General features: G+C 37.2%; 1 protein-coding gene across 11 annotated transcripts in view; it reads right to left on the bottom strand.

The window, feature by feature from the left end:
• Positions 1 to 12,206, bottom strand: part of Nlgn1 (neuroligin 1) — an 891,533-nt gene that overhangs the window by 163,596 nt on the left and 715,731 nt on the right. The window lies entirely within an intron of this gene.

The following is a 12,206-nucleotide window of genomic DNA, read 5'->3' as shown; positions in this document are numbered from 1 at the left end:
TCCTCAGATCCTTCAGTTCTATGCCTATAGACCCACCAACAATAAAAAAAATACATATTGTCTTATTGGGTTTTGTTGTTGACGTTTGTTTTACTTTTAATTTTTTTGTTTTTGTTTGGGGGCGTGATATAAAGGGAAAAAACATGAAGTTGGGTGGGGAGGATCTGGGAGAAGTTGAGGGAGGGAAAATATGATCAAAATGTATTATATATTTTTTAATTAAAAAGTTTATATACTGAACATGCTTAGATATTTTCTGTTTTGTTTCTGAAACAATGCAGTACACTGAGTATTTACACTGTGTTTACAGCATATTAATTTCTTGTCCAATCTAAAGATAATCTATAATATTCACAGGGATACATATAGGTTTTATAGAACTTTACATAAGGACTAGGGCAGCTGAGATTAGGTAGCCATGTGGCTCCTGTAATCATTCATATGGATGAGAAGGCATGCCTGCATATGCTGGGCCTGCCTTTGGGGTGAGTGTCAGAATAGCTGACCTTCGATAACAGACATTAATTATTTACAATATATTTTAATTCCCCAAAATATTACAGTCAATTAATAAAGAACACAATTGTTTATTTTTATTAGCTTCGGGTTTTTTGCATACTAAATCCTAGCAACAACAGTAATGACATCTAATCTTACCTGAAAAATACAAAGAAAAGCATGTAATTATCCACTTAAAACAGCAAGATGAAAATAAATTCCAGATACAGCAGCAGTGCAAGCAGGCAAACAGAATACTCTGATGAGCTCATCTGGAAGGCACAGAAGTGGCAAGCTGAAATCTACAGGGAAATGTAGTACAGCACCCAGTGGAATCAGGAACTAAATAACTACAAATCAGGGAAATGTTCACTGAGAAGAAGTCACACAAGTGAACATTTGCAGTTTCAAGCCTTAACAAGTCCGAGGAAGCACATGCTGGCACAATGTTCATGTCTGAAAATGACAGACCAAGTTATGCCATGCTGAAGACACAAGAGGAAGAAGAAGAAAAAGAAAAGAAAATTTAGAACTTCCTACAGAATTCAAGGAGACAGCATTTAGGTGTGTACAGGTTTTTGGTTTTTTTTGTTTTTGTTTTTGTTTTATTTTGCTTTGGTTTTTTTTTTTTTTTTTTTTAATGTCTTTCATTCACACAAGAGCCTGTTTAACTGGTTGACAATTTGTGGACAGATTCTGTCTGACTTTGTTTTACATATAGATTCCATAACATCAATGCACAATGACTCCAAATGTAAATTTTAAAGCATTTCTTTTTGGGGAGGAACCCTAAAGTTAAAGCTGGATAGGATCCTCAGATATTTAAAATATCCTCACAGCTATACTCACCCTATAATATGCCAGTAAGCTGTAGTCCATTATAGTCAATGCTTTTCCTTTCTGGGATAAAAATTTAATTGAGCCATAATATAGAAAGCTGAAAGCACATTTTTAATATTTAATTTTCTTATGGAGTCATGAGATCAAATAGGAAGAAAACTCATCTTTAAAGGAAAAGAGAGAATCTGCAAGTGAAATGAAATGTTTATGAGTATTACACAGATAAATGAAACAGAACACAGATAAAAAAGAGGAGGATCCTTATAAATCAGACTTAAAAAATAGAAAAGCACCCCCCCAAATTATAATGGTCATTTGGTGCATGCAATAGTGACTTTTAAAGCTATTTCAGCCCAACGCTGAAAGTGGAGTACAATATGTAATGTCCACTCAGCAGGAAGCCATTGCTGCAAGAAAAACATTCATTTGGAAACTTATAGCTTATAATTTTTAAAAAATTCCTTCAGACAGAAATGTCATCACAAAATACAGTGATGTCATTTTTTAAATTATTAGAATTCATTTATCTTCAGATTACATAATTAATTCATTTTATTTCTTACTTTCTAAATATACTAGATAATCCTACAGGTTAAACAAAAGAAAAAGAAGAGCTAATGGAAACAATTCAACACATTTATTTGAAATATTCAGCATCCAACAGTATAGGATTTAGGTCTTTTTTTTTCTGAATTTATAGGACATTTTGCCATAAATACTTCTAGGCAGTATGTTTGCAAAAATCAAAAACTTGACTCAATATAACATAGCACATGGGAAATGTCAGCTGTGGGACATGGAAAGAAGATTACCAGTAAAGGTAAGACCTTATATTGGCTGTAGTGGAGAATATGCCTTTACCAGCCAATTGTGAGCTCCTCTGAACTCTATTCCCCTTGGCGTCTGCCATTAACCATCTGTACTACCTGTTTCTATCAAGAATCCTGTCACCTTATTTTAGCTAGAATTCCCACTACCTCTGGTACTTTCTCTTGCTCATTAGTAGGAGACACATCTCATATCACATTCCCTGATCCCCAGGTTCTTAAAAACCACTACAACAGCATTTCAGATATTTACATTATGATTCATAATCTTTAAGTTTTAAATCCAGGACAAGCAGCTGAGATGCCTATTTAACATATCAAAGTGGACCAGGCTGGCAGGTTCTCATTGTTTTTGTGCCTAGAAATAAATATACCACATGTCTTAGTGAGGGTTTTATTGCCATGATTATGGCAACTCTTATAAAGGAAAAAAATTAATTGGGGCTGGCTTATGGTTCAGAGGTTTCATGGTAGGAAGCATGGTGGCATGTAGGCAGACATGGTGCTGGAGAGGTAGCTAAGAGTTTTACATCTGGATCCATAGGCAGCAGGAAGAGACAGTGAGCCACTAGGATTGGCTTGAGCTTCTGAAACCTCAAAGCCCACCACCCCAGTGACACATTTCCTCTAGCAAGGCCACACCTAATCCAACAAGGCCGCATCTTCCAATAGTGCCACTCCATATGGGCTTATGGGGGCCATTTTTATTCAAACCACCACTCATTTTCCAGCTTTTTGTACTCATGCTTCAGCAGCAAATAGTCCCTTTGTCTTCATGACTTTGTGATTATTTTATTCTCTTTTATGTAAAGAAATTAAAAGTAATACATTTCTATATGTTATTTTTAATGAAACACTCTGGAGTAATTATAGATACATGTGCAGTTGCAATATATGATATAGAAGGATACTGTAGTCACCAAGGTTCTGATAGACATAAGGTAGATGGATAGATATAGATAGATAGTAGATATTGACTTAGATAGATAGATAGATGATAGATAGATGATAGATAGATGATAGATAGATAAATAGATAGATGATAGATAGATAGATAGATAGATAGATAGATAGATAGATAGATAGATAGATAGATAGATGATAGATAGATAGATAGAAATAGATGTTGATAGGTTGTTTTGAGAATTAGTGTGAATTATCATGGAGATCAGGGCATTCTACAAAATGATGTCTAGAATCTAGAGATCCCTCAGAAGTATGGTGTGATTGCCTCATCTCTGAAAGTCTAACAGCCAGGTCTCCAATGTGGAAGGTCAGGAGAAGACATGTTCTGGATAAAAAAAGGAGACTTTTTTTACTCTCTCTCTGCAATTTCCCCTGAGCCGTAGTAGGTACAGGTGTGCTTTGAAAACGCATCCAATGGGACTGAGTTGCGCAACTCTGCATTTTGATTGGTTGTAGTTTTCTGTAGTCAGAGGTTCTCAAACTTCCTGATGCTGCAATCCTTTGTTCCTCATGTTGTGGTGACCCCCAACCATAAATTTATTTTCATTTTTTACCTCATGATTATAATTTTGCTACTGTTATTGAATGAAAGACGAAATGAAAAGGAAAGGAAAGGACATGACTGCACCTAGGTATGGTGGAGGAGAAAGTGTATTGTAGATGTGTGGGAAAGCATAGCCAGAGGCAGGGACATCTGGGCAAGTCCAGAGAGGACATGACCAGACTGAGCTGGGCCATGAGGAAGAGAGGGAGGGAGGAAGGGAGAGGAGGAGAGGGGAAGCAGGTGCAGCAGCCAGGAGACTAAAAGTACGTAAATGCGGGCAGGTAACCAAAATGGCTGGATTATATATGGAAGAGCCCTAGAGGGGAAGGGCAGCCCAGCCCCCAGGTTGGAGAGTTCAGGGTAGAGGGTAGGGAATGTGAGCCTTTAAATAAGTAATTTATCTTTTTAAATTTCATTTTACATATCAGTAAAAGAAAGGTTAAAGTTCCTACCACAGAATGAAGAAACCTGTTTGTATAAAGATATTTTCACAGGATTGGGTAAAAACACAGGTTCTCCATCAACAATAGTCACTGAATCACTTTTAGATATTAAGGTGGGAACCAGGCAAAGGCTAATCCTGGCACCTCCTTGAGTAGTGCAGCCATGAGAGACAAAATGAATTTAATGATATAGGGTACTATAACTATTTGCACAATGGCTTCAAAGCCAACACTGTGTGTGCCAGCTAGTTTTTATATCAACTTGACACAAACTAGAGTCAGTCATCTGAGAGAAGGGAGCTTCAATTGGGTACTTGTCACCATAATATAGGGCCATAGGCAAGCCTATAGGACATTTTTTAAATTAGTGATTGATGTGAGGGAGCCCAGACCATTGTGGGTAGTGCCATCCCTGAACTGGTTGTCCTGGGGTCTATAAGAAAGCAAACCACACAATTTATAGGAACTAGCCAGTAAGCAGTACTTTTCCATGCCCTCTACATCAATCAGCTCCAGCCTCCAGGTTCCTGCCAGGCTTGAATTCCTGCCTCCCTTCCCTAAATGGATTCCGACTCAAGATATGTAAGTCCAATAAAACCTTCTTCTCCAGGTTGCTTTTGATCACGGCGTTTCATCACAGCAACAGTAACCCAAGGCACTGCTGCTAACATAGTCTGCCATGGGTCCTTAAGCATTTATTAGTGTGTGGTAATAGTGAAAGTGGTAGGGATGCATTAGATACAATTTTAAAGTGTGGAACCATTAATAGAGTCAGAGAGAGGTTTATATATCCAAGGAGAGAGTGATCCCTCAATACAGTGATAATACTTGCCTAGTTGAAAAGATCAAGCTAACTAGAAAACCTTTGATCCAGCTCCCAAAGCTAGAAAATTGGACCAATTCCTCCCCTTCTTCCATACTGCACAGACAGCTCATATTTCTCATCTTCTTTCTAACCTGCCTCTTGCTCCCATTTGCCTTGAGTCTTCCCTGCTAGCAGAAACACAATAATTTTCACCTGTTTTTATATAATAGCCTTTGTACCGAACTCAGTGATGACTAATGCTTTTCTACTTTGCTTCCACATGAGAACACGATTTATGATGCTTGTACCTTTCTGTTCTTAAGAATTCCAGTCATAACTATCTGATCAGAAGAAATTTACATTGGCTTCTCACTGACTACAGAATATTATCTTAACACTTCAGCATGGCATAATACTTCCTATGGTCCTGACAAAAGAGACCACAGACCCAACTCTGATGATTCACACACCTCCATGATCATGAGCATCTATTTCTCTTTTATTTAACTAAGAGTCTATTTACTTGTAAGGCTGCTCTCAAGCCCTGACTCCTTTCAAAAACCTCTTTTTATACCAGACTTAAAAAAAAGCAACCCTCAGCTTCCATACCAACAAGTCATCAAACAAATGTTTATTATAATTCTTATTATTTCACTGAGAGTTAAATTTCACTTGCATCAAATGTGTACTACATGTTGTCTTTTATACAAATATAAAATACTTACAGGCTAATTTTTTTCCAGGATGCTCTAGACCACAAGGCACATATAGAACACTGGAGTATCAACAACTCATTGATTATTTTTAGTAAACAAATAGAAGAATTCACTTATCTGTGTAATGGTGCAAATATATCCTCTAGCAATGTTCTAAATAAATGTTTGGTAAAGGCAATTTGAACAAGATAAACTTGGGGAAAATAGCACTATAACATTATTGAAGCTTTGCAGTATTATCATAATATTCCCTAAATGCAAACAACCAAGCCATCCAACTCAGACAGAAGGGCAAGTAACAAACAAACAAATAAAATGCAGAAGAAACCAGGAAACAACAAGGGCTCAAAGAAGAATGATTTTCAATCTGAAAGAAGAAATGAGAAGTCACTATGAAAAGTCTAAAATAAATGGGAAATTATATTAACTACATATGTATAAACAAAATATAATATCACTATTGCATATGATGAAAAAAAAGCTAGGTGTTTTATTTTTCTATCTTTACTCAAACAACAAACTAGTAAATGTAATCAATGGTCAAAGAAAAACACTTTGAATCTGTTGCATAAAGTATACAGTGTTAAGAATCATTGACAAATAAACAAATATAGGGTGTATGTTCTATAAATGTAACAGAGAAACATACAGTATAAACTACGTTCAAGAATAAATATAAACGTCCTGGAAAGATGACTCAGTTGTTCAAAATGCTTATTGTTCAATTATTAAACTAGCGTTTGGATTCCCAACAACCATGTAACAAGCCAGGCATCTAGCTCATGCCTGTAACCCAGTTTTAGTGGTGGGCAAAGACAGGAAGGTCCCTAGTGCCTGTCGGCTTCCATTGTAAATGGAAATATGTAAGTCCTACATTTAGGCAATGGTTCAGCTTAAAGGAAAAGACAGAGAGCAGAGTGGAGGAGAGATGACACTCTCTGCACCTTTGTACAGGCACCTTCACCTTCACACATATGTACACACACACTCACACACACACACAAGTGAATAAATCCTTAATAAAAAGAATTTTGTGGGGAGGTATATGGTGTGATTCTAATAGGTAGCACTATATTCTGTGCAGTTCCCTAAGCTAGTATGACACTGCATCATGACCAAAGGACTTTTACTCAAAGACATAATTGGTTATAAAACATTATGTCGCTTCACTACACTATGATGGTATGTTTATCACATTTAATAATTGCCCACTCACCAGCGAGTCCATTGCCAATAAAGTCCTATTCTCTCATTGGTATGTTTAAAATAAATCCTATCACAGTTTGAAAAAATTCAGATGGGAGACTCTGGCTCAATCTTTCATACTATAGAAAAAGTTGACATTTTACAAAGCAAGAATGAGTCTTTATCTATAAAATTAACGACTTTGAAAAAAATTAAAGACTTTTTTTGAAATTCAAACAGCAATTATTACTCATTGGAATGTCCCCTCTTTCCAGTCCAAAATTTTTTGGAGGAAATTGCTTTTTATCTCTAATCAGTTTTATGCTTAATCAAAAGCTTTCTTGAAACATTTCAATGAATATGACACACCAGAAACTTCTCTGTGGAAAGATGAAGCTGAAACGAGCCTCGGGATGACTAACTTCTGATGCAAATAAACCCAAATGTCAAAACAATGCAGAAGTTATAAGCCCAACTGTGAGCTGAGGAAGCGATTCACAGTACTTCCTAGGCCCGCATTTATTTTATAGCTGCCATATGAGATTTTATTTCTGGATGAAAGCTGCATTGATAAAGAGGTTTAATTGTCTGTCAGTATGCCTTATGGTGAAGTTGCTTCATTTACTTCAAGTCTGAATCTCATTACCGGTTCAATTCTCCAGGCTCCCCTCCATCGGAAGGCGGTGCTTAATTAGTAAAGCCCCAGTGACGAAGGCACACCAGGCTGCTTTCTGTTCCTCCTGCTCTCCTGATGAATCTAATAGACTATTGATTTTCCACCCTCAAACGGATCAGACACCACTCACTCATGATATTCGATGTCCATGAACTTCAATTCCCCCGCTTTCATGAGCTGTCAGCCCTATCAAGGCCATCCAATCAACCAATCAAAGCCAGGTAGCACTTGTGTTTGGAAATGTCTTTGAAAGTTATGCTAAAATCCAATTCTTTGTTATTTCTTCCTCCAAAAGAGATTCTATTCCTATCATCATTTTTTCTTATTTAGCATATGAATAAAGCTTTCATTTCCTAACAACTACACTTGGAAAGAGGTGCTTGCATTTGAAAGGTTGATTGTGTTATCTGCAGACAAGCCATAATTTTACTCAAAACTAATTCTACCCCTTTTCCACGTCTGTAATATTTTGAAAATAATCCGACACTATAAACAGTTAGAACTTGTCAAAGCAAATAGATCCTTCTAATTTTAGCCAAAAGATCTTTATTAATTTCAACTGTAGTCTCAAGAGATGATTATTATATTAAAAAGTAAAGGGGAAAATGAACATCTTATATCCTTCAGTTACACACACACACACACACACACACACACACACACACACACACACACACACACATGCATGTACTTTTATCCCAAGAAAGTGGGGGAAAGCTGCTATTTCTTTTAAATGCACATCAATTTATGAGGCTGCACCTCAATAATGCTTTCATCTTCAAGAAGAATTGCAACCATGTGGGCTTCTTCTCTTCAGAAGATGAAAACATTGAACTTTGACATATAATTTTAGAAAATACATATTCACTATGCAGCAAAAACAAATTATGTATGCTTTCTGGCTGGAGTGTCTTCCCTTCTCACAGGCTTCTTGAAGCCTTCTCCAGATACATTTGCTCTATTGAGAGTTCCTAGTCTTCCTCTCAGAAACAAGAGCAATTTCTCCATGCCTGTATCAGTTAGGACCCTTAAAATGCATAGAATGGCTATATAAAATAGTATCCTTCATTGAAGACGACTGATGCATTTTCCTTCATTCTCTTAGTCTGTCATTCTAGTCATACATGGATTTGTTAATTGTGCATTACAGGTTTACAGCATCAGAAATACCATGCCAGGGACCAAGAAAAAAAAAAAAAACAACAAATGCAGGTCCTTGCATTCATGAAATAAACAGACTAATAAAGAGAGTAACAGACAGTTACATCACAGGGCCATTGTTTAGGTAAAGGAAAAAGCACTGAATGACTGAAGGGTGATAAACTAACTAGCTGGATGGGCATCCATGTGAGATGATTCCAGCACTATGTGCTTTGGCATAAGCAAACCAAAACCTAGCTTAGTGTTCATGGTGAAATACAACTTAAGATTAACCAATCAGACACAACCTAAAGAAGGGACTTTAAGACTCTACATTAACCAATTAAATGCTTTATTTGTCTTATGCCCTGGAATGTCTTATCAGTCTCTTCCTCTGGTGTACCTTAGATGAAACCTCAAATGCTGTGCCTCTTCACTGTCCAATCATGCCACTGCCTGCTAAAAGACATTAAAGTTTGTGTCTAAGATTATTAACTGAATCTATGATGTACTACTTTGCATACATGATTGGATAAAAGAATACAACTAATAAAAGTTTTAAATCATCACCCCAGTTCTATAGATGAGTAAATTAAAAGCTACAAAATTCAGTAACAAAGGCAGGTTAGACAGCTCAGCCAGTTGTCAGTCCTGACAGCCCGAGTTCATTACCTAGGACCCACACGGTGAAAGGAGAGAATCACCTCTAGCACGTTATCCTCCAAGCACTACTGGCATATACACAAAATGTTCTCTCTAAATAACTTAACTAAGGAAAATATAAGAGAAATTTATACAAACTAAAATTCATATCCACTGGTATCTATGTTTACATCACATAATTGTTAGAAAATAAAAAGAGTTTCTGACAAGACCTGGCTGATTGGAAAACAGACATACTCCAGCCTTCTCACTTGGCCACATGGAGAGATGCTGCACAGAGCATGGAGAAAGATACTAGCCATGTAATATGTTAGTCAAATAAAGTCAATGTGATAGGTTGGTAGGGAAAAATGATATCAACCAAATGGAATGCTGGCAAGTAGACAAGTTGTTATTATCCTTGATAAATGAGGAAATATTTCATTCTGTCTAGAATGGAGATTTCAGGTAGCAAGAGATAATATTTTAACTGATCTCCAGGAACCATGGAGAAAGATGCAAAGTGTTCTTTGGACCCGACTACAACCTGTATAAAGACTTGGTTGAACAAGGAAAACAGCCCTGGAAGTGGAAGTGGAAGCCAGGAATGGACTTAATTATAGTATTAATTCAGTAGGAAGAACCAGGTCACAGGCAGCTCTGTGGGCATAGTGAGGAGATTTAACTTTATTCAGATGACATAGGGAAGAAAATTAAATTGAGAAAGATGGGATGAACTAGTCCTTTACTTTTGAAAGATGAAAAAACAGTTAGCTGTTGGGCCAGCACCATGTGGATAACACTGTTGCTACCATCTTGAGGTGAACTCGAACCCCTTGAGTCACATGTGCAAGAGCTTTGGTTTCTTGTTGCTTTATAGAAGCACAAAATTCCTGATGCCTTGTTCTTTCCCAAGTTGGAAGCTCAGATGGGTAAAGTCTTGGCCCGAGACCCCCTTCCCTCTACTCCATTGCAGATCACACCTCTGCTCATGTCCTTATCTACTTCAGCACGAGCCTTGGCTCCAACGTGAAATTTCACAATGCTCTTTTTCTCTTCCAACTGTGTGTTTTCTATTTCTTTTTGCCTCATTTGCTCTTTTGAGCAATTGCTAATAACCAGTTGACATAGTCACTATTAGGCTATATTGGAAACTCAGTCAAATAAATATCTATATTACTTTTTAATTTATGCTTAGGCAAGTTCTTTTTTTTGTTGTTGTTGTTTTTTGTTTTTTTTTTTGTTTGTTTGTTTGTTTTTAAGACAGGGTTTCTCTGTGTAGTTTTGGTGCCTGTGCTGGATCTCGCTCTATAGATCAGGCTGGCCTTGAACTCATAGAGATCCACCTGCTTCTGCCTCCTGAGTGCTGGAATTAAAGGCGTGCACCACCACCGCTCAGTGCTTAGGCAAGTTCTTATGTTGAGAGCAGAAAAGCCACATTATTTGCCAGAATATCACAACGATTGTTTCTAGCCCTAGTATTGATATTGTTCTTTTTGAACCCTCTTGAGTTTGTATTCCACAGTCTGCATAACTCCCAAGTCTGTCTTCCAAGCTCTTGCTAGGATAGCCCACTAAGATCTGCTTACAGCATTCAAATGCTTTTCTAGGCTAAAGTTCCAAAGATTCCATAGCCTTCCAAAAAAAAAAAAAAAATCACATGACCAGGTCTGTCACAACAATAGCCCATTTCATGGCACCAACTTCCTGTATTAGTGAGTTCAGTATTTCTGTAATCAACTACCATGACCAAAGCAACTTATAAAAGGTAAGAGTGTAGGGTTGGAGTCTATAATGGTGGAGCAAACACAGAGCAGCAGATGACTGGAGCAGCATCTGAGAGCTCACATCTCCATGCCCAAGCAGGACACAAAAGATGCACTGGGGACAACAGGACACTGGAAGCCTCAAAGTCAACCTCATAAATCCACACTCCCTAGTTCTTCCCAAACAATTCCACCAACTGGGGCTGAGGTATTCAAATATATGAGCCTATGGGACCATTCTCATTCAAGCTACCACATTGATCTATCAACCTAATATTTGCCACAAGAAATCTTGACTTAGCAAAAATATCACAATTTCATGCCTTCTGTAAGACCTCTATGAAAGAGAATTGACTTATTTCCAGTCACTTTACATGAGAAATGTGAATTTGAAAAAGACAAAAAAAAATTCTTTCCTTGATAGCATATTTTATTCTAACATTTTTTTTTCAAACTTTCTGCATGTGTAATTATATCTTTCTTTCTTCTTCTCCTTGTCTCCCTTTAGATGGCTCTTGCTATGTTTCCCAAGTTGAGATAAACTCCTAGGATTACGTAATCCTCAAAATTTTTTACCTCAACTACCCAAGTAACTAGAACTCCAGGTCTGCTGCACCCTATGTGCACCTCCCTCTTTATTTCTGTACAATGCTGTTCTCAGTGGCTACTGATAGCACACATGTACAAGTTTCAAATAATCTCTGACATCTATTCCCAAGTTTTAGTCACTCTAATGATGGAATTATAATCCTCACTCGAAACTTCAGAACTCCAAGAGAACTAATAGTAATCCACATTTCAGTGGAATTTAATTAAATGGAACTTAAACATTTCAAAGATACATTTCACCAACTAAGAAAGACCTTCCTCCCTTATCATACCTTAAAGCTGAGAAGATTAAACAGCCTAAGTCGGGAAGCAGCATGTATATGAGCATCCCTGTTCCAGTTTGCTCTCTGTTGCTCTGATGAAACACTGACCCAAGTCAGCCTGGACAGAAACAGTTTCCTTCAGCTTCCTGGCCAGTTACAGCCGGTTTCTTGTCAGTGCTGGAATTGCCTCCTCCGTAACTCCTACTTGTACCCACCATACATTCACTTTTGATTTCTACATTTAGTTTTAAACTCTGTTTTGGGTTTTAATAGAAATGTCCAGTTT

This window comes from Peromyscus maniculatus, chromosome 6 (assembly GCF_049852395.1).
Source record: "Peromyscus maniculatus bairdii isolate BWxNUB_F1_BW_parent chromosome 6, HU_Pman_BW_mat_3.1, whole genome shotgun sequence".
In the NCBI taxonomy this organism is placed as follows: domain Eukaryota; kingdom Metazoa; phylum Chordata; class Mammalia; order Rodentia; family Cricetidae; genus Peromyscus; species Peromyscus maniculatus.
The sequence above is the reverse complement of the archived record's forward strand: the minus strand, read 5'-3'. Positions and strand labels throughout refer to the sequence as shown.